Source organism: Marmota monax, unplaced genomic scaffold, assembly GCF_021218885.2.
Source record: "Marmota monax isolate L192 unplaced genomic scaffold, Marmota_monax_Labrador192_F-V1.1 WCK01_AAM20220418_F8-fsc00007, whole genome shotgun sequence".
Lineage (NCBI taxonomy): Eukaryota > Metazoa > Chordata > Mammalia > Rodentia > Sciuridae > Marmota > Marmota monax.
The window spans coordinates 14,899,781-14,922,477 of NW_026692781.1; the positions used below are offsets into that span (position 1 = coordinate 14,899,781).

At 35.6% G+C, this 22,697-nt stretch overlaps 1 long non-coding RNA gene across 1 annotated transcript; it reads left to right on the forward strand.

The window, feature by feature from the left end:
* Window positions 1–10,386: 10,386 nt before the first annotated feature.
* Window positions 10,387–18,130, forward strand: LOC124094601 (uncharacterized). Its single transcript, XR_006852289.2, has 3 exons — window positions 10,387–10,545; window positions 10,625–10,692; window positions 15,241–18,130. It is a non-coding gene; the product is annotated as an uncharacterized LOC124094601 (long non-coding RNA).
* The last annotated feature ends 4,567 nt before the right edge of the window (window positions 18,131–22,697 follow it).

Genomic DNA, 22,697 nt, shown 5'->3' on the forward strand with positions numbered 1-22,697 from the left:
ACTACTGCTCTTGCCCAACATTGCAAGAGAATATCATGCCCCATATCACTAGCCCAGGAAAAGATTCAAATTCAAAATCTGAAGCATTGTTTCTAATGAATGTGTATCAGCTTAGCACCATTTTAAAGCTGAAAGTCCTAAATCAGGTTATTGTAGGCTGGGGGCCATTTATAGACTGCAGAGGCGAGATTTGGAACAGTGAGACTACTGAAGAGGCTATTTTAGTAATCCATGGGATTAAGGTGGCTTGGACCAGGGACATGACCCTGAAGGTACTAAAAACAAGTGAAATTCTGGTTATATTTTGAAGATGGAGCTGACAGTCCTTATACCAGGTTGGATATAGGCATGAGAGAAAGAGAAAGAGTTTCTTATGCATATGTCTGAGATGTTGTGCTTGGATCAACCAGAAAGATGGGTTTGTTGCTAACAGAGAAGGGGAAGCTGCTAGAAGAGCAGGTTTTGAAAGAGTAATCCAGAGTTTAGACAAGTAAATGTGAAGATAACTTATAACCATCTCTATGGAGATATCAAGAAATCAGCTCTATGTTTTCTCTGATATTAGGAGGTTGAATCATAGTGGGGTAGGGAGTGGGAGCATGGGATGAATAGATCAATTCTAGATAGGGAAAGGGAAGGGGCAGGGGATTAGCAAGGATGGTGGAATGTGATGGACATCATTATCCAAAGTACCTGTATGAAGACACGAATTGGGTGTCAACACACTTTATATAGAGAGATATGAAAAATTGTGGCATATATGTGTAATAAGAATCATAATGCAAAAAAGTATATGTATGAAGACATGAATTGGCATGAACATACTTTATATACAATGATATAAAAATGTGCTCTATATGTGTAATAAGAATTGTAATGCATTCAGCTGCTGTGTATTTATAAAAATAAAATCAACTAAAATAAATAAATAAATAATTTTAAAAAGAGTGGATCCCAGTGCACACATATGATGTTGAGAGCCATAAAACTGAATGAGATTCTGAAAAGAAAATATTCAAATAAAGAGGAAAAGGTATCCAGAATCCAAACTCTTGGGAACTCTAATATGAAAATGCATTAAAGATAACAGACAGTGAATGAGGATGAAATTGGGTAGTGGTAGGTAAGCAAAGTGAAGAAAGGAGGAAGGAGTGATCACCTTTGTAATATTGTGCTGAGAGAATGGATGAGAGGAAACTGAGCAATGCATGTGGCAATGTAGAGGTCTTTGGTGGCCTTTCAGTTTTGGTGAAATGATGGATGGCAATGCTTGACTGGAGTTAGTTCATCCGAAAATGGGAAGAGAGTGCAGTCCTGGACCCCTTCATTTTACACAATGCCACTTACAAGATTCTTATTCCAAATGATGGACAATAAAATCTGTACTAACAGCCCTTTCCTGAGGATTTTGGTGTATCACCACTTGACACACTTTGGCATATCCTTCTATATGGTCATTATATATGACCTCCAGTGTCCATCAGCATTTTCATTTTATAGAAATAATTGTTTTCCTAAAACTTTGACACTTGCTGTCAACTTTGAGTAGCCATCCTTCTTTTCTCCAACAGAAGAAATACCTATTTGTGTTTTATAGACAAGTATATGTGAAATTAAAAAAAAAAACCACAGTATCTATAAATTTCTATGTTAGTGATATTTGCCTGGCTTTCTTTTATAGATATAATGTTTTTTCATAATTGAAAATGTCTGTGGCAAGTGACAGAATTAATACTAAATTTTTTTTCTACTGAAGAGGGACAATTTGATGTCTATGTATATACACAAGTTTATGTGTGAAAAAGTAACACATTTTTTCATATATGAGTAAAAAATTTTATAGAAGAAAAAGACTGACTAAAATTGGACTCTCAAATATGCCCTCCTTCTGTCTCTCTGTATATATGTATTTATTTCAAAATAATATCAAAATTATTGAAAAAATTTAAAGGACTTTTTTTCTGCACAATTTGAGAGTAACTCAATAATATGTTGCCACATCACTCCAAGCACTTTAGTATATAATTTCTGGAAATAAAATCTTCTCCTATATTATCACAGAATAGCTATCAAAGTAGGAAATTAATATTGACACATTAGATGCCATTAATCTTTTAACTTCTTGTCTGAAAGAGTTACTAAGCATTTCCTTAATCTTTGTGAACCAACACTGGCAGTTATTTGTAGAATACTCCTCAATTTGGATATGCTTGATGTTTCTTCAATACTTGATTCAGATTATATATTCTTGGCTTGAGTATCAGAAGGGATGCCATGGTTTTTGGTACTCTATGATACTGTATAGCAAATTACCTCACTTTATCTTATTACTGATGAAATAACTTGGAACACTTGGATAAAATCATGTTTGTCAAGTTTCTCCAAAGTAAAGTTACCCATTTTTGCTTCATAATTTAAGAACTATTTCACATGAAGATCATATGAAGCTATGCAATCATCTCACACTTCATCAAACTTTCTCTCTGTGGTTTTAGTATTTGTTGATATTCTTTGGCTAGATTATTACAATTATGGTTACCCAGTAGTTATTTTTAAATTCCAATATTCCTTCTACATCTTTTAGTTGTATTCTACTATAAGAAAAAAACTTTCTCTTCTCCCCAACTATATACTCATTTTTTTTATCAGTGTAGATTCCTAGATGCCTATTTTATTTAATGAATTATAATTTGTTATAGCATTACTTATTTGGATGCACATATTGTCCTTGATTTGACCAGTGGGAGTTCATTTATGTTGGCTTCCCAATTAATCATTGAGTGCTTACTTATTTTCTGGCACAAGAAGGCTCATCTCATACTTTTTCTGTCCCAGCTCTGAAATTCACTATTTCTCTAAGCAAGTCTATTTCCCCTTATGGAAGATGGTATTTAGAAAGCAACATCAGTGTTGTTAATCACGCTTATTGTTACTCAGTATTCCCATGTTTTTCCAGTGCACAAAACTTGGGAATATTGAATGCATACATTTACACATATTTATATTTTTTATATCTAAAAGCATATTGAAAACCTAGAGTTTACACTGACACTTTCAGTCCTAATCTAATCAAGAAGTTCCCTCTAGTACTCTACTTTTCTATATGAATTTTGTATAGATAGTCAGAAACTCACTCTCACTATCCTTAAAGTATGTCTAATCTGTTTCCTGGTAAGTAAAATCTCTTGATTCCATGCCTTTTAACTGCTTCAGATACTTTCATAGCCTTGCTTAGGTTACAGCTATGTTCCAGACTGGGCATCCACACCTCTCCCTCCCCACAGTCAATCTCCCAACATCACAGGACTCTAACACCACATTACCAGGCATCAGACTAGGCAACTATCATCCCATCCCTGCCTCTTGGACATTTACTTCTTTTTAAAGTAAGGAGACAAGGAAAGAGGGCCTTCCTTACATGGGGAATATACTCCACTGAGCTTCTGAGGAACTAACCCTGTGTTCCTCAGTGTTTTCTGTAACCTATGAGGATGGCAAATTTAGGAACATATGCAAACTTAACTCATGTCAATGGCATACTTACCATTTCCTTTTCACAGTAAATTTAGTAAATGTGATCTAATATTGGTACATTTGTTTATTTTCAGCTTTAATGCTTTTTTTCCCACTAACTTCTAGAAATCTGTGTGTCCTTTTTATTTTATGGGAATAAACTATTTTTCGGGTGTTTAATTCATTTCTCTGACATTTTTGAGTGACTGGGCTGTTGGAAAACCACAGGAATTTCCACATTTATTATATCGTCTGAGGAGATGCTAATCTTCCTGCAATTTCAACAATTGTAGAAAAAGTGCCACTGATCCCCCCAACTTCAATGTCCAGTGGTTACTGATATTGTAAAAATGGACATATATTCTTCATAATTCCAAGTTTCTTGTTCTTTCCAAGCACAAATAATCCATTTTTTAAAGTTGGAACATATATACAATAATTCTGTGCATAACACAAAAATGAGTCATGTAATATTAAAGTTTTTTTAAGGTAAGGATATAATTTTAAACATTTTGCTGATTTATAATTTTATTTATTTATGTTATGTGTGGAATATGAGGAATAGCCATTATGTTTTTATATGCAAGACTATGAATATCCTCCAGGCTACTTCATGGAAAATACACATAAAAGCAAAAAGCCAAGAAAATAGTTCAAATTACTAATTTTAAATAGTAGCAACCATAGAAGATTGGACCTGAGGATAGTTCCCACATAAGAATTGTAAAGGGACTGGGGTTGTGGCTTAGTGGTAGAGCACATTCCTTGCATGTGTGAGGCCCTGGGTTTGATCCTCAGCAATATATATATATATAAAGAATGAATTGTAAAGAGGAAGGGTAGTGTTTAAATGCAAATTCAGTTGAATAGTATGGGTAAAATAGAAATTCTGGGAGGTGAGATCAAGCTGAGAAAAGTCAGAGTCAGCGGGGCATGGTGGCAAGAGCCTTTTACCCCAGCAGCTCGGGAAGCTAAAGCAGGAGGATTGCAAGTTCAAAGGCAGTCTCAGCAAAAGCGAGGCACTAAGCAATTTAATGAGACCCTGTCTCTAAATAAAATACAAAATAGGGCTGGGGCTCAGTGATGGAGTGTCCCTGAGTTCAATCCCCAGTACCCCACTTCCGGACCCCACCAAAAAAAGTCAGAGTCAAAGCTAGCCCAGGTTCTCTTCAAGTTTCTTCTTCAGGTTTGGAGTCCACTCCTTAGGGGAAGATCCAGCTCAGCCCCCTGCTAGCAAGTGCTTCAGTACTTTTCATACCATAGCATTTGTTAGATATTAATTTATGATTTAATTCTAGCTTTCCTGTAAGTATAGGACAAAGACCACATCTTTATGCATATTAAACCTAGTAGAGTGCTTAGTATATGCCAGGTGCTCAGTAAATAAATTTTAACATGAAGGCAATAGGAGAGTAATTTGAGAAGCAAAAACAATGTGTTTATGTCTTCAATTACAGTGGAATAATCAATGAAGGATTTGATTAACTTTCTCACTAAGATCCTCAGAAGAGAAAAATGGATTAAAGAAAATTTTCCAAATCAAGCAATTAAAATTTGCAAACAAACAAAAACCCTTTGCATTAATGTTTAAATGTTGAGGTTGAATAGATATTAAGATGGAGTAGTGCAGAGAAAAGAATAAGAGAGACCACCATGGAATTAAGACAACATCAAGTGAACATTTGCTAGATCTGCACTGCTGTAGAAGTTGCTCAACTTGGATAAGCCTCCATCTCCTCATCTTTAAAATAAGATTAAAATATAATTACAAGTATAAGGATTAGATATATGTCAAATGTATATGTAATAAATGCTCAAGAAATATTAAGTTCTACTATACTTATCCCTGTTTTCCAGTTTTTATTTGGTTTTAAATGGTTGAGTTTAATAAACTAAAAAGAAATCCTCCAGAACTTACTGATAGCCAGTATACAAAAGTCATGTTTTTTGACCCTTACCAAAAGAGCTGTGAGTTTCTAGGAGAAAAGAACATGGTCTTATCCTCCAGTTTAATATGTCTGGCACACAGGTGTACCACATATGGAATATCATCACCAAATAAATAATAAATATAAGAAAATATTCATCTGTCCTTTACTTCCTGTCTCTTCTGCAAGTATGTGTTCATGTAGAGAAAAATTAAAACGCAGTGCAAAAAAGAGTGCAGTCCCTGATGAAAAACAGAGATAAGTACTAGATTAAAAGTCTGAAGGACTTAAAACCAAAATACTGCAATAAGCCAGTTAAGTCTGCACCTTTTTGATACTGCTTGCCAACTCCAGTCCTGATCTACAAATAATCACAGTGCAATTACCCTATCTATCATCTAACCCTCACAGTCTCTGTTGATGATTGTATATAGCTTAGGTATCATTTTATAAAAACAGAGGAACAAATTGATTCTGTTTTTCTGCATTGCCACCTCCAAAAAGCAGTCCATGTGGCTTTCATTAGTAGAACTGTGTATACAATTTACACATAAAGCTATCATAGACTTATCATCCTAGACAGTATGCCTGGGGATAATGTGGAAATTATGCTCTTTTGTGTGACTGGGAAGGTCTCCAAGATGAGTGCCATTTCTTGGAACAGCAGAATTCTTTTCTCACATGAGCTACATGACAGAGGAGTGTTACACAGCTCACCCATGGCTGTTGGCAGCCAAGTGGCACCCAAACAGAGTTCTGATTCTGCATTATGTAATTGGAAATCCCTGCAGTGCAGTAAGTTTTCAATGTGCACAATGATCTAAATTAATGTCTCACTTCTACTTTGGGAGAATTAGACTGCCAATGATTTGATTTTTTTTTTTTCTTTTAGGGGGCGAGATGTAATTTATCATAGAGAAAATTGTAATAGATGTTTCTATGTCTTGGTTTTGTGCAAGGAAGATGTACCATTCCTTTTGTTTTTCTACCTAATCCTGTGGGATGTGTGACTTATATGTTAGGAATGCATGTATATGTGTGTGTGGGTACGCGCACATGTTCGTTTTCATTCATTTACCGTTTAAGGAGGATGGTGCTTTGGTTATCACACATAAAAGCACGGTTGCTTAGTCGCCAAAATATGGGAGCTCTTCTCCCAGAGACAGCAGCTATTTGTTCTGCAGATTCCAAAGTTCCTGGAAGTGTTTTCCTTTCTTTCAGTTTTGATTTAAAATTGTTACTACTTTTTAATCTAATTTCTTGTAAATGATTATTACCTATATCATTTTCATAATAAAAATGTGTTTCAATGGAAACTGTTTTCTTTGTTATTCTCAAAGGAAATGCTGTTTTATAGCAATACCAACAGACTCTCACCTAGGAGGAAACAATACAGATTATTCAGAAATTTTTCTTCATGACTTCAAGTGTATGTGGAATCATTTACCCACTATTAACCTTTCCTTGGATTCTTTAGACTATTTCAGAAGGAAAATATCTTTACATGAAAAAAATGACCCTGGGCAATGACAGGGAAGAGTGAATGTTTTATGAAAACCAAGCTCTGTCTCCATCTCTTGCAAAATCTCTAGCTCACTTGCCCTAATCTAACTATGCCTCTGCTTTCTCTCTTTTGAAGCCTGGCAACAGCCTCTTAACTGGTTTCTCCACAATTACTCTAACCTCCAAAGTGTCTTCACAGAACTCATGTAGAGTCAGATCACCCACTTCCTTTCCTCAAAACTGAGGCATGATCATGCTTAAAATTCTCCAGTGGCTACCCTTTGTGCTTAGGATCAGATAAACGAACTCTTGGACAGGTTTGGGTGGCTTGGTTTACTCCTCTAGCCTCATCTCATTCACTTCATTCTTCTCCTCTAAACTACAGCCTCCCCTTCCTTCTCTAGGGTCCTTTAGAAACCCTCCTATCTACACATGTCCCTGTGCTTAGAGCACAGTTGCTCACACTTTGTACCCTAACCCTTTCTTCAACTCAATTTTCATTTCTCCAGAGTAGCTTTATTCACCAAAATAATTTGTTCTTCTCCTTTAAAACCACCTGTAATCCCAGCAGCTTGGGAGGCTGAGGTAGGAGGTTCAAGAGTTCAAAGCCATCCTCAGCAATGGTGAGGTGCTAAGCAACTCAATGAGACCCTGTCACTAAATAAAATACAAAATAGGGCTGGGGATGTTGTTCAATGGTTGAGTGGTCCTGAGTCAATCTCCAATAATCCCCCACACACAAAGAACTATATATAGTCCCCTAGCATTTTGGTTTTCTCCTTTAGATCACTTGCTACAGTTGGAATTTTAGATTTGTTTATGTAATGACTCTGATGAAAAGTTCTTTTCCATACTGCATGTATGCAGACATTGCATTTAAAATTTTGCTTAACTTTGTATACCACAAGTTAATTTAGTGCCTGGATTGTGATAGGGGTTTCATATAATCCCTTTTTTTTAAGATGAATGAAGAAATGAAGTTATATGTCAAAAATCTGGAATAAAACTTTACTAGGCCTCTTATGAATATGAGGCCATAAAGCTATTAAAGTATATTACAGATTTTTTGGGTCAAATTATTTGGGCAATCAAATTGACCTTGAAAGCAGAAATCACTTAGATTTCATCTGAATAAACTACAGGGAAACATGCCCTAACTCAGAAAAGAAAATGAATCTGGATAGATGGTAATCTTTTTGTTCTTTACAAATATAGTGTGGGAATTGGTCAGCATGTCCAAAATGCTCATGTATAGAAATATACAGTCATATTGTAACAACAAGCATTTATTGAGTCCTTCCTGTGTGTCAGACATGGCACTAAGCTCTAAACCTGGGATAACTTGTTAGATCATTCACAGCAGTCTTCAGAGGTACTATTACTATCCACATTTCATAGTGAAGAAACTGGAAAAGATTAGGTGACTTACTAGAGGTCACAGAGGTAACTGGTGAGTCTGACATCATGAGATTCTAGAACCAGCTCTTGTAATATCTTATTAATCCATTTTGTTCCATTGTTCCAGTTGTGGAATACTTAGAAAAATATAGCATATGACATATGATAAAATTACATAGTAATATAAGTGCATTAAAATTACCATTATATTACTATTAGTTAATATTATAATAGGTATAAGCTCTAGGTTATGATTTTCAACCTATTTGTTGCATTTGTGTCAATTTCATTGAAATATTAGCAAAATTCAACACCAGCAGGGGTAGGTGATGAACATTTTGTGTCTTGTCTGATAAGTAGTAGGAGGAAATGAACACTTATCTTTGAGATAAGCACAAATAATTTGCTCTCCCTTGAATACAAATATCATCTGCATTCTATTTCCAACAATATAATGAAATAAAAATTCATATAATTACCTATCTATTTTTTTGTATTACCTTTAGAAATAGATATCTGAGATATTTGAATCAATATACTGGAATCTTAATGACATATTTGGCATTAAAGTTCTGATATTAAAAATAAAATGGATATTTTATATATCATCATTAGGTGTTTGCTAATATTCTAAATTTAATTCTTCCAAGTGCCTCATAAAATAAAAGCTATTATATCCATGTTAAAGTATGAAAGGTGAGCACTGGAGTCCTCAGCATACCCTAGTAACCCACCAGGGCTGGGCCTGCATTTCCTAACTTTAAGTTGTTGTAGGGACAGACAAGGCAAGGCACTGAAGATAGCAGGAAACAGTTTTCTTTTTTCTTTTTTGGCTACAGCCAGGTTCAAAGGGCACAGCTTTTGCCGTAATCAATCCATCCCCTGAACCGGAGTTCAGGTAGTTTCAGAATTTCATACCCAGCATGTAAGAGGAGGGGCTCAGAAGTTCACAGTCTGTAGAAGTTCACATAAAAGCAGTTTTTTTTTTTCTTTCTTTCACTGTTCTGGGCAAGTTAACCCTTCAAGGACAACATCTGAGAAGGGGAGAGCTTCTTTTCCCCCTTCTTTCCTCCCCCTGCTAGCTGTTACCATGGAGCCCAACTGGTAACTTCTCTTATCTTAGAAATGTAGACATCTCTGTGAAGCCCCAGCTCAAGGCCAAAGGCCTTGTTTATACATTTCTACAAACTACTATACTGGATACATGTTTGTGAAAAACTAGAAAGGGGGTGTCCGGCAACTGGAGTGCTGATTTCTTCCCGGCCACTGGGCAAGTAAAACAGGGCAACACAAAAATTGCAAGTTTATCTACATTGAACTCTTTTGTAGAGATTCTTTTGCTGATAGTCCTAAAATCAGCCATGGTGAAGATTTCTGGAGAAATCCAGTTGAGACTTTTCTGTGGAGAAAGGGGGTTTCATTACAAAGTCCAGTACTTTGTTGGCACAGAGCTTCTCAATCACACTGAGATTAAAAGGCAATCCACTTCTTGCATACACATCTCCATAGGCAGGGTCTGCATTCTTCATTGTGTTCTCTTTTGAGTTCTGTGAAATTTTAGTAAAGTTCATTAAGCACAGTTTGTCTTATGGAAAAGAAAAAACTAAAAACAAAACAGCTTTGTTTTTTGGATTAAAGTTTATCTGTTAAGATATGCATATACATATGTATATTTGCTTTATGTGTACTTTGTAATAAGCATTACTAATAATTTTATGAAATTACAAAAGAAATAGGGTCAGCAACATGTTCTTCAGAGCTCATTAGTAATGATTTGCAGTAAAAAAAAATGGTCTCAAACTGAGTTTATTGCTGCTTTTTTTCTCATTGTTAGCTGCTGGGAATAACAATAAACACAAAACATTTAAATAGATGATAAGACAATTAAAATAGCATTTTTATGATAGGTCATAGTATTAAGGCACTAATGATGGAATTTTTAATGTAATGATTGTTCTCTTTAACTTTCTGAAAGTCTCTTTAGAAAGGCTTTCTTTTTAATCTTGCTCTATTTACACCAAACCATTAAAACTTTTTTCAGTGTAACATAAGCACAGAAAATGAGGGACAACAGAGAAGACTGTCTGGCCTCAGACCACCAGCTTTCACACTAAAGGCCTCAGAGCTAGTGTGCTTGAGAATTCCACCAGAACATACCAAAGTACATGCAAACAAAATCAGAAGACTTCCTCAAGGCAAGGGGGTATGCATGCATGTATTTTAAATAGTTCAATGTAATTTAAATAGTTCAAAACTACAGTATACTTTGTTTTTCCCATCAGGTTTTGGCTCTTTCTCTCCAGTGTGTGATATTGATGCTGTCCCATTGCCTTCTATTGTAACCATGAAGGTGAGAGAAATATGGTTGGGTAGAGGTAGAAGAAAGAAAAGTTCAGTATTTTTTCCTGTAAACATTTTAAGATATAAGTTGATAAGGTCAGACTGGCTTTGTATCAGTAGTTTCAGCTGAATACCAAATTCACAGGAGGCAGTGTTCATACATTCTGAGTTGAAATTCGAATGTTCTAATCAATGTTTATGTTTCATTTTGCAAAACACAGTAGTTCTTCTTTTTAAATAGTTTTGACCTTTACAAAGAAATTTCATTAGAGACAAAACAAACAAGAAAAACCTCAAAACAAAAAAAGACCAGCATGTTTTTGTTTTACTCCTCTCTCAGAGTAGCCGAAAACTTTATGAAGTAACATGTGTCTCACTTCTGGTGTGAGCTTTGCAGCACACCATGGAAAGTCTTTGCTATCTGTGGAGGAGAAACAGGTAGTAAAGAAAATGCCTGGCATAAGCAGCAGTGAACCTGAACTCAGAAGACTGGAATCCTAGTCCTACTAACTCCTAATCTTGAAATCAGCTCTTCACCAGCTAAGGGACAGCAAAGTACAACTGATGATCCTCTCTTCCCCTGCTACCCACTGCTCTGGCGGAGCGGCAATGTCCTGTGTGGGGTGGCTCTGTGTGGGGTGGCTCTGTGATGATTTACTCCATTGTTGCAGTATCTCTTCACATTATCCTTTGCACAAATGACTGACAAAGTAATCATTCCTTTACCTCGTTTCCTAATATCAAGGTGAATGTTTCCTTAGTCACAAAATGAATGACCCAAGAAGTGTAGATCTGGAAGAAACAGGTAACTGCAGATATGTCTGGTACCTATACTTTGTTGGCTATCTTGGTTTTTTAATCCTCAGCTCCTTGCAGTGCTTTAAATGGCAGAGACTTTGAGAATGGATGCCTCACTGACAAGGGCTGGGGTTAAGCTGAAGGATCACAATTAGTTGTTGGCCAAGGCTGGTTTCCTTACCATCTCTCCCAGGCACTGTCAAATATATTTATTGTTATGCTGATCACTGGACTTTGGACACCTGAAGAATGCCCTGTGGTGGTCTGATTCTGCTCTGTTACTATCCTTATAACATAAAATGTGGTGTGTTTTCAACTTCTTTGGATATAGAAGACATAGAAACCAATGTCCTCAAGGGATTGTGGTAGAGGTGGAATAAATCAACAGTGAAAGGCATCTAAGCTTGGTGACTTTCACCTTCGTTTTCTTTTTTCCTTGTGGTGAGGAGATCAAACTCAGGAGTGAGTTTCACTCTTAAAGCTTTACCATAGCATAGGGTATACTCACTCTCCATAGTGCCCATTCCGCACAGAGATCAAGACTCCTTTGCTTCTTTAAGGTTGACATAGTTTTTGAATGGGTGATACATATAACTATGAAAAGTCTTCTCTTCCTTGTACCATATTTAATTCACATGCACCCTTGGCCACAAACAGGTTAGCCCTATTGTACACGTCTTGTGTATTCTTACATAGGTTTATTTTATGTTTTATATCCGTAACCCATTATTTGTCCACGTCATCCTGTGAGATCATCCCTTTGAAGGGTTGGTTCTGAGGTTGAGCACTGTAACTTCTTTTTTCTTTCTCAATGAACTGGAAATAAAGCAGAGTCGCTGGTGCTTCAAAAAGCTAAGCAAAACAATGCAAAACTGTACTTGTTAGGATATTTAGGTCTTAAGGGTAAATCCCTCATAACATGCTGTGCATCCTGTTAAATGGGTTTTCTGTTTTCTGAGGAAAATTATGTGTATACAGATACTTCTCTCCCGGCTCATCATAATGTTGGTATAATGATATGACATTCAAGAAAATCATAAGTCTAGTCAAATTTGCCATTGTGATGTATCTAAGAAAAGTCCTGGGCAAAAATCGCTGCTCATCACAGATCGTAAATGCCTGGGCATTGCTCACCTGTCTCTGTTGTCTGCAAGTACATGTTTTTTTGTAGAGAAATAATCAGATTCCTATTGCACCCAACATGTTTCCAGCAGAGTTTAGCACAATTTCCTGTTACTAATGACAGAAAATAAAGGTTGAAACCAGATTTACAAAATACCAAATTTATAGTCCTAACATTAAAAAGTATATTATAAATAGAATTATTTCATACTTCTTATTTTTTTAATCCATACTAGTCACAAATACTGTTTCAGATGGTTTTTAGTCATGTAAATTATTTCTCTCTGACTGTGTAATTAGTATGATGGACTGGTTTCTAGAGTATCATATACTTAATGTGAGTTTCTAAAAATGCTTTAATCATATAATTGCTGGTTTATCAAGTAGAAAATATAGGTCTGAGAACACTATCATTATGTCATTATTTTCCACAAAAGACTGTGAAACACACTGAAGAGGCCATTATGAGGCAAATAACAGTTTTTCTATGGTGTCTAACTTTGCAAGGATTAAAAAAGGGAGGGAGGGAGGGAGGCAATAGTAAGGAAAATGCCTAAAGGTAAAGAGTTTAAACTCAAGCAGGCAATTTATTTTGTGTCTCTGCAAAATCAGTACAAAGGACGCAAATAGGTGCCGATAGAACAAGTAGACTGTCTAACTCAATGAGTGCCACTGGTATTTAGTAATAATTTCACTAAAGTCTGTGAAAAATCCTAAAGAAAATGAAATAATGTTCAGATTTTCTGTTTGCATTATAATCCAGTTGCACTGTTTCCTGCTAGTTATTATTGAGTGTACTTTGTTCAAGTGTGATTGAAGTAGATAATAACTGACAGTCACTTGGTCTCAAGCCAGCAAAAACAGAGGCATATCATCTGGAATGGCTAACTGGTAAATTCAAATATAATTTTACAGAATTCAAATTAAAAAAAAAAAAACGCTTTCTGACAGTGAATGGTTATGGGTGAAAAAAATCTATTTTTAACCAAGTCTAGAAAAGGTCAAGGTAATACTGTTCCCTTTGTGAGTTTAGCCTGAGATAAGGAGAATCCTAAAATGTCTCTCTCATTGTTTTTGTTATGCAAGCGCGCGCGCGCGCGCGCGCACACACACACACACACCACAAAGAAGGTGAATGATTATTTTATTTCTGCCATTATGCTTTTCTTCTGCTTGATTTGTGTGTTTTGCCTTTTGCTTTCCTTGCAATGTAATATATGATTGGCTTTTGTTTTGTATCTTGGGTATTGAAGGTCTTTACTTTCAGATACTAAAAACTACCATAAGGATGGCCATCTTAGCTTTAATCCTGTTTAAAAAAAATCAGGTACCATTTTCTCAGGTGCTTTACAAATAATCAAAATGTTCTTCCCTCTGGTATGTTATTTGTCCCTATACCTTAATTGTAGGGGGAAAAGATAGTCATAAAAATTTGAGGTGGAGGAAAAGAAGTTGATAAAACCTAGCTCTAAAACTACAGAATTTTGAAATCTCAATGGATTATCATAAACTAAAACTAAGAGTCAATAATGCCAATTCATGGGGTGATATCAATTTTGAATCGGCAGGTGACCAAATAGATGCATATGCATATGATGAAGGAATTTTATGTTAATTATTCAAACATCATAGTATTTACAATTATTCCAGGGCAGTTTTTAAAACCTAAATCGTGGTGTAATTTTCACAAACCATTTAATCCATGTAAGTTCACCAACTTTAATCCAGTATTAACTAAAAATAGAAAGCAGACAAGGTTTGAGTAAAACGCAACCAAACAAAACAAAACAAAAAAATGAAAATACATAAACCAAAACCAAAACCAAACCAAAGAAACTCAAGATAGAATCCAACAGAGAAGTGAAGGTAAAGGAGAGTCAGGAGACTACGATTGAGGCAAGCAAATCCATGGGGATAGATCAGCAAAGTTGAATCAGACTTTAAATTTGGATGGTTCAGCTGAGCTTACTTTTTATATATTTGTTTTCATTCCAGGAACATTTATTTAGAGTCTACTATGTACTAGTGTATCTATCAAGGCATGGAATTTAAAGAAATCATAAAGTCCCTGCCCTCCAGAACATTGAATGATAATGAAGACAGATAAGTACTCAATTAAAATACAACATGGCAAAAGGAGTGATGGCGGTAGGCACTGGTTATTAGAACATGCAGGAGAATGGAGCTGTAGCACTCCCTGTGACACAGTGGGAGAGACCATTTTCAGGGAAGGAATCCAGAGAGGAGACACTGAATTGTTTGGGTATGAGGAGTTAGGTATAATGGAAGAAGAGATGCAAATCCAGCCATGAAAGCAATAAATGGCATGTGTGATAATTCTGTATTATTGGCATATAATTGTGAGATGGGAAGACAGGATGGATGTAGGCAAAGGCTATACATGATGGTTCTGTGAGGAAGGTTGGGCTTTTTTCTGAAGAGGAAAGGAATCATTAGAGAGTTTTTTCTGCTATTTCTATGGAGGATGAAGTTGAGGGAAATGATATTTAAGCAGACAGAACAGTTATGCTTTATGACCTTGTAGAATTTCCTCATAGAAGATCATCAGAAAATTAATAGAAAAGCCTAAAAATTACTGTGGTTTTCTTGTGTATGACAATTCTTTTCTTCTTTGTAGACGGAGAAGCCTGAAGGGGAAAAAACACAGTCCACTGTTTTCTGAGGAAGAACTGTGAGACCCTCTTGCCTCCACTTGTAATCATAGGGAAGTGGAAGCTGTGTTTCCTGGAGACCACCTGGGTGAAAAATGCTAAATGGACATCACAGAAGAGCTGCTTTAGAAGTGAAGTTTTGATTTGAACCACTCATTTAGTGGTTGTTAATTAAATCAATCTGGTAATCTGGGTTTTACTTTTTTAAATGATTCATTTATGATTCCAATATCATACTAAAGAGGTAGGAAGGAAAAATATTCAGAGTAGTAAAATTAAGGTAGAAGAGTCTAAGATAATAAACAACTTCTGTCACTGATCATAAATGGTTATAAACTCTCCTACTATCTATATATCTATATCAATATCTATATCTATATCTATCTCTCTATATATAATGGCATAAGAACAAATGTGAATTTGTTAATAATCAAAATTATAGGGCAAATCTAAATGAGAGAAAAGAAAATCCTCAAAAATTTCAAGTATTTACCCATCAATTTTTTTCTTCTGTGTCCCACACTCGTTTCAGAATACACATTAAGACTGTCTTCCCACTTAGACATACTTTCTGTCTCTGGGGAATGTAATGCATACTGTGATTCTTTATGGATTAACTGTAAGTCCAAGACAGTTTTAAGACATCAAAACTGCCTAACTGGAAACTCTGAGCTGCCCTCAGCCAGTAACCTAGGGGGCTGTGCAACTCATAGCCTCTGCCTACCTTCACTTGTTACTGCAATGGAAATTTCTATCACTTCTGTTGGGCAGTGACTTTAACGTCTTATGACCTTTACTTGGCCTGCCTGGTGAGAGTTCTTTGAGGAATTACAGTTGTGAACATGTGCTTAATTTATTTTTCACCCTCTTTTACACTTTTTTTCTGCAAGTATTTTATGTTATATTCACACATATTAGGAAACTAATGTCTGTGTATCTTTCCACACTCACCCTTGTTTTTCTGGGTTTTTTTTTTTTTTTTTTGGTATATAGTTTTCTCACCCACTGCTAACTTGGCTTCACACTTTATTTTTTTATACTAAAGCTCATTAGTTTTACTTCCTTAGACTGTTTGTATCACTCCTTGCTTAAGCCCAGTGAAACTGCCTGCCTTGTCAAAAGGTGTACAGAAAACAATGACATTTCTGTTTGAAATCATTGCTAGACATACCATACTATTAACAAAAGGTAAAGATAAGAAAAAGGAGATCATTTCTGGCAAGTTTAGATCTCAGCTTTAAAAAAGTCAAACATTAGCTTATGCAATGAAAGTTTCAAACTGCTGAATTTATAATTTTAATCTTTTTCATTCATCATGGAAAGTGGAGGCATATTTATCAAACTTACGTATATGCATGTTCATGTTGGTTTTTGCATGTCTGATAAAAACCAAATAATCTCTTTTAAGATGATCTAAGTCCTTTAAAATTTTGTTCTTGAATAAGAAAACTTAGGTCCCTCAATCTTCTTTATTTCAATAGAAGAATAATGGTATGTACTTTTTATCCAGCAGAAATAAGCCTATCCAGTTAAAATATTAAGTTAAGCTCGTATGCTTTGAAAATGAACTAACAGGATCATAAAGAAAACAAATGCTGCTGTTTCTAAACCAAAGTTTATAATGCATAAAATAGGAGTTTGTAGGGTTACAAATTAAAGCTTTACCTTTGACACTTTAACACAAACACAAGAACATTTAAGTTGTATCTATTTATACAATTAGGATTGCAATTAAAAATATTTAACTAGTATAGCACAGGCAGCAACCAATGGTAACAGGTACACATTATTTCCTTGTGTGCTGGTGCACACCATTAGCTCTGCGTCAATTGTTTTGCCAGCAGGTTACTATATTTCCTTGTTATCAAACCATGGCTTAATATTATTTTCAATAAAATGAGTACTTTCACAAATGAAATCTTATTCAGTTTTCCATGTCATCAACAGAAGATGCTTTAACAAAAATATTTTCACGCCTAATTAAATAGTCATAATTCTAGGATAGCATAATCTACAAGGTCATTATTAGACTGACCTGTGTGGAGGAGCAATCCAAATTTGAGGTGTTATATAGATCTGGGGTGAGGATGTTTTTTTTTTTTTATTTTTTTTAAAGAAAGAGAGAGAGAGAGAGAGAGAGAGAGAGAGAGAGAGAGAGAGAGAGAGAGAGAGAATTTTTTAATATTTATTTTTTAGTTCTCGGCAGACACAACATCTTTGTATGTGGTGCTGAGGATCGAACCCGGGCCGCACGCATGCCAAGCGAGCGCGCTACCGCTTGAGCCACATCCCCAGCCCCAAGGATGTTTTTAATGTATGATTTATGATTAAAGTACCCTGACTCAAAATACAGTTATAATTATGTCTACAAAAATACTTTTAAGCTAGGCATGGTGGTGAAAGCCCATAATCCCATTAATTTGGGAAGTTGAGGCAGGAGGATTTCAAGTTTGAGGCCAGTCTCAGCAACTTAATGAGATCTTCTATCAAAATAAAATAAAAAAGAGCTGGAGTATAGCTCAGTGGTAGAGTACCCCTGGTTTAATTCCAGTACCACAAAAAACAAAAAATGAAAACAGAAAAATCACTTTGATTCTCAAAAATTATATTTTCAGATTATTAATAAACATATAAATTGTTTAGAATGCATATATATATGTACTTCATGTATTTGATTGAATATTATGTTATGTAATTTTCTAGTAAAAATACATTTATATATGATTTGTAGCCAAATGATATATTATATGTCATATTATACAAACATGGCATGTATAAGATGTATGATTTTACATAATATAGATACTCCTCTACTTATGATAGGGTTATGTCCAAATAAATCCATTGTACATTGAAGATATCATCAGTTGAAAAATGCATTTGTTTAGTAGATTTAACCTAGCAAGCATGGGAGCTTAGCCACACAATCTGCAGTCAATTAGCAGTTACTTCCCTTCTTGATCATGTGGCTGACTGGGAGCTATAGCTCAGGACTGCTGCCCATCATGAGAAAGTATCATCCTGCTTATTGCTAGCCAGGAAAGGATCAAAATCCAAATTCAAAGTATGATTTCTACTGAATGCACATCACTTTTGCATCATTGTAAAATAAAAAAAATAGACATAAATCAAACCATTGTTAATTGGGGACCAAAGTTTATAATATATAATTTGTATATATAATTTGATTAAATATTATATACTACTCACTCTACAAACAGAGACAGTAGGAAGGCCATGTAGCATGACTACTGGAACCAACTCTATATGTTTCAGAGCACAGGTCTGCCCCTTGCTAGCTAATACAACTTTGGATGCTTCACTTAATTTTCTGAAGTCTTATTTTTCTCAACCTTATGGGGTGGGAAGAGAATTAATATATTTTGTATGAAATAAGGGAATACATACAAAATACTTAGTGGGGTGGCTGGCACTTGCTAAGCATATAATAGGTGGTAGAAAGACCATGAAAGGGTGGTTAGCAGCAGCAGTAAGCAGCCTTGTAAGTGTCCAGAAATCCCCTGGCTTGTCCCAATTCTAGTGGTCACGTTACACTTTTTGTAATATGTAATTTGGATTTCAAAAGCAAAGCATGGATTTAAAAATTCTAAAACAAGGAAAAATGATTTGAGGTTTTCAAACAAGCACTGGGTTGGTTAGTTTTTGAATAGTCAGGGTGGTGGGACATAAGAGAATGTAATAATCAATACAAGGAAGAGTTGTGAACACATCAATTTACTATGTGGTTTGTGATTACAGAGTCCTTATAGGATACTTTGTGTGGTGGGAGAATACTTACTTAAAGTTACTCTTCAATTTTAAAGAGTTCACATAAGGGTCAAGATGAACCAACATGAGAGCCACAACCTTAAAACTTCCCAAACATTATTTGGCTGAGACCTTTTCAGCCAACAGAATTCTGCACATGACTTGCCTCAGTTTTTCTGTCTGTACCCCTAGAAATGCTACTGAAGATTTCTGAAACGTGTATCAGGGGGAAAAGTTCTGCTTACTTTGAATCTAAAAGTTGGTAGTCAGTTAGCATTTGGGACTTCCCCCTCCAGGTATTTAAGGAAGGAAAATGGGCTTCAGGAATCTTAGCAAATACTTCATCCATAAATAGGCCATTAAGCACTTAGTGTTTCATCTCACTAAGGATAAACTTAATAGTTGTGGAAAGAAAAAAAAAACAAATAAAAGGAAAAATTTCTCAGGTTTATTGAGAGAAGATTTTTATTTGGTAAATTTAGGAAAGAGAAAGATTAAGAAATGCATGTATCAGGGTTCACATTTGATAATATTGTCATCACTAAATTTGTCTAGGGAGACAACATGCCACATTTAAATGATTACTGTGTACAGAGATTTCAAATTACTGTATATAAATTTAAACCTCTGTGTTTACACATGTGTGCCAAACAGCTTTTTTTTTAACGTTGCCATATATAGCATTCTGATATTTCTTTGCATAAGGTTCTCAAAATACTAAAGCAACCCCAGCCCTAAATTACCCTTCCTTTTAAAGGAGATATCATTAACTTTCTTGGTGATGGGGAGCTAGATCAGGTGAGTGGCATGCCTTACATTCATAAAGTCAATGGCATCATTGTTGCAAAAATATGTAGAAAGTAGAGCTCCAATTCCATGAAGTTCAAAAATACCCTGGTGTAATGGGTACATCTCATAATACTGAAAGGCAAATGGGAGATGCTTTAGTTGAACAACTATAAATCCTGAGTCTTTGAGGTAGATTAGAAACACATTTTCTGTGTATCAAAGAAGGCAGTATAAAAGAGAAAATAATTCTGTCCTTACCTAGCATATGCTGCATGCTATTTGCCAGTATAGATTATACCCTCATCCCTGAAGGATATTTTTACTAGATATAGAATTCTAGGCTGACAGATTCTTTTCTTTTTTCTCTTTAAAGAAATTCTTTCTCTGTATGTGGCCCTTGCTGTTTTTGTTGAGAAATCTATAGTCACTTAAAGGGTTGTTCCTCTGTAAAACTATAACCTTTTTACCTGACTTTTTACAACATTTTTTTGTTTGTTTTTGTCTGTTTATTTTGACAGATCTAGGTTTTTGTGTATATGGGGTTTGGGGAGTTATTTGTTCTATTTGTGTTTTTTTGACTTTTTGCAACTGTAAATTTATCTTTTTGCCAAATTTGATAAAATTTTGGCCACTACTATTTCCATGTTTTGTTGTTGTTGTCATTGTTCTATTTTTACCTTTCTCTGTCTCTCTTCTGTCTCTGGACTTCAGTTATAACCAAGTTGTACCGTTTGAAAATACCCACAAGTCTCTGAGCTTCTTCTCCCCCAAACCCTGCAATCATTTTTCTCTCCATTCTTCAGATTAGATCATTTCTGTTGCTCTATCTTCATGTTTACTAACTCTTATGCTTCTTCAAGTCGACTATTAACTTCATCCAGTAAAATTTAACATTTTAAGTGTTGAATTTTTCAGGTCAAAAATTTCTCCTTGGGCTGGGGATGTGGCTCAAGTGGTAGTGCGCTCGCCTGGCACGCATGCGGCACTGGGTTCGATCCTTAGCACCACGTACAAAAAAAAAGATGTTGTGTCCACCGAAAACTAAAAAATAAATATTAAAATTCTCTCTCTCTCTCTCTTTTAAAAAAATCATACCTTATAGTTTAAAAAAATAAATTAAAAAAAATTTCCCCTTGGTTTTTGTTTCGGTTTAACGTCTCTGCTGAGATTTTGTATCTTTTTATTCATTGCATACATATTTTCCCTTTTGTCCTAGATAATATTACAATGGCTGGTTTGAAATCCTTGTTTGCTAATTCCGTCATTGTAGGGTTCATCTCAATGGATTGTGATTTTTTTTTTTTTTTTGATACCAGGGCTTGAACTAGGGGGCACTCAGCCACTGAGCCATATCCCCAGCCCTATTTTGTATTTTATTTATAAAGAGGGTCTCACTGAGTTGCTTAGTGCCTTGCCAAATTGCTGGGGCTGGCTTTGAACTGGCCTCCTGCCTCAGCTTCCTGAGCCACAGGGATTACAGGAGTGTGCCACCATGTCTAGCTGGATTGTGATTTCTTAGGATTGTGTTTTCCTAAACTTTTTTTTTGTATGCCAAAAGAGTTTTAAACTATATTCTCATCATCATGATGATGCACTGTAGAGACTGTGGTTTGTAATATGTTTATCTGAAGAATATTATATTTATAAACTCTCTTTCACTGGACACAAGCTCAAGTCTAACTTGGATTTTTTTCATTTTAGTTCTGAGTGCTTATTATAGTCTGCCCTATACAAGTATAGCTAAAAGGCTAGTTGGAGATTTGAGAATTTCCTGTACTCCTTCCTTACCTTCCAGTTTTGCAGTTGTTCCAAGGTTTGTGCTCTAATTTTATAAACCATAAGTCAATTAGCTCCTTTCTGAATTTTAGCCACTTCATGGGTATATCCACATGGCAGCCTTCACTCAGGTAAACCAGATGTTTATAAAAATAGGAAACACAAATCACGCCATTGCCTCCATGCAAGTGTTGAATCCTCTCCAGGATCCTCCTGCTTCTGTCTGCTCCTCAGTGCCTTTCCTAGATTTGCTCAGATTTCACAGTTTAACCCACAGAAGGTCTTGTCTGATAGGAGTTTATTTGAACATGACAGGAAATAAAATGTCCACAGCAATATATATCCTCTATTTTTCAGACCAAGTTAGATAAGGCATAAAAGTAGAGTCATAATAGTATTTGTAAGGTGAAAATCTAGTCACACCCTTACCTATTCAGTGGGAATTTTAGTCGTCCTCAGTTATCTCCTAAAGTGTCCCAACTGGATGTTTTATTTATTATCTAATAATAATGTCTACCCTTCTCTTTGCTTCTTATCAAGCATGCTATATCTCTATTATGGTTTAGATATGAGGTGTCCCCCAAAAGCTCATGTGTGAGGCAATGCAAGAAAGTTTAGAGGTGAAGTGAGTAGGTTATACGAGTTTTAACTTAATGACTGCATTAATCACCTGATAGGGATTAAGTGGGTGGTAACTGTAGGCCGGTAGGGTGTGCCTGGAAGAGGAGGGCCACTGGACCATGCCAGTGGGGTATATATTTTGTCTTTGGTGAGAGAATTCTCTTTATGCTTACTGGTGTCACATCCTGAGCTACTTTTCTCTCTCTACACTCTTCCACCATGATGTAATCCCTCACCTCTGGCCTCCAGCAATGGAGCTGGCTATCTATGGACTGAGACCTCTAAAACTTTGAGTCCCCCAAATAAATTTTCCCTCAACTGTTCTTGATAGGTCTTTTGGTCACAGTGGTGAAAAATCTGACTAAAACAATCTCTTATCTTCTGTGAGAGTTTCAGGCCAGCTACAGAGTTACAGGGAACAGTTGTTGCAAAAGACCACCTTTTCCTCTCATACCAACTGCAGGTTCAG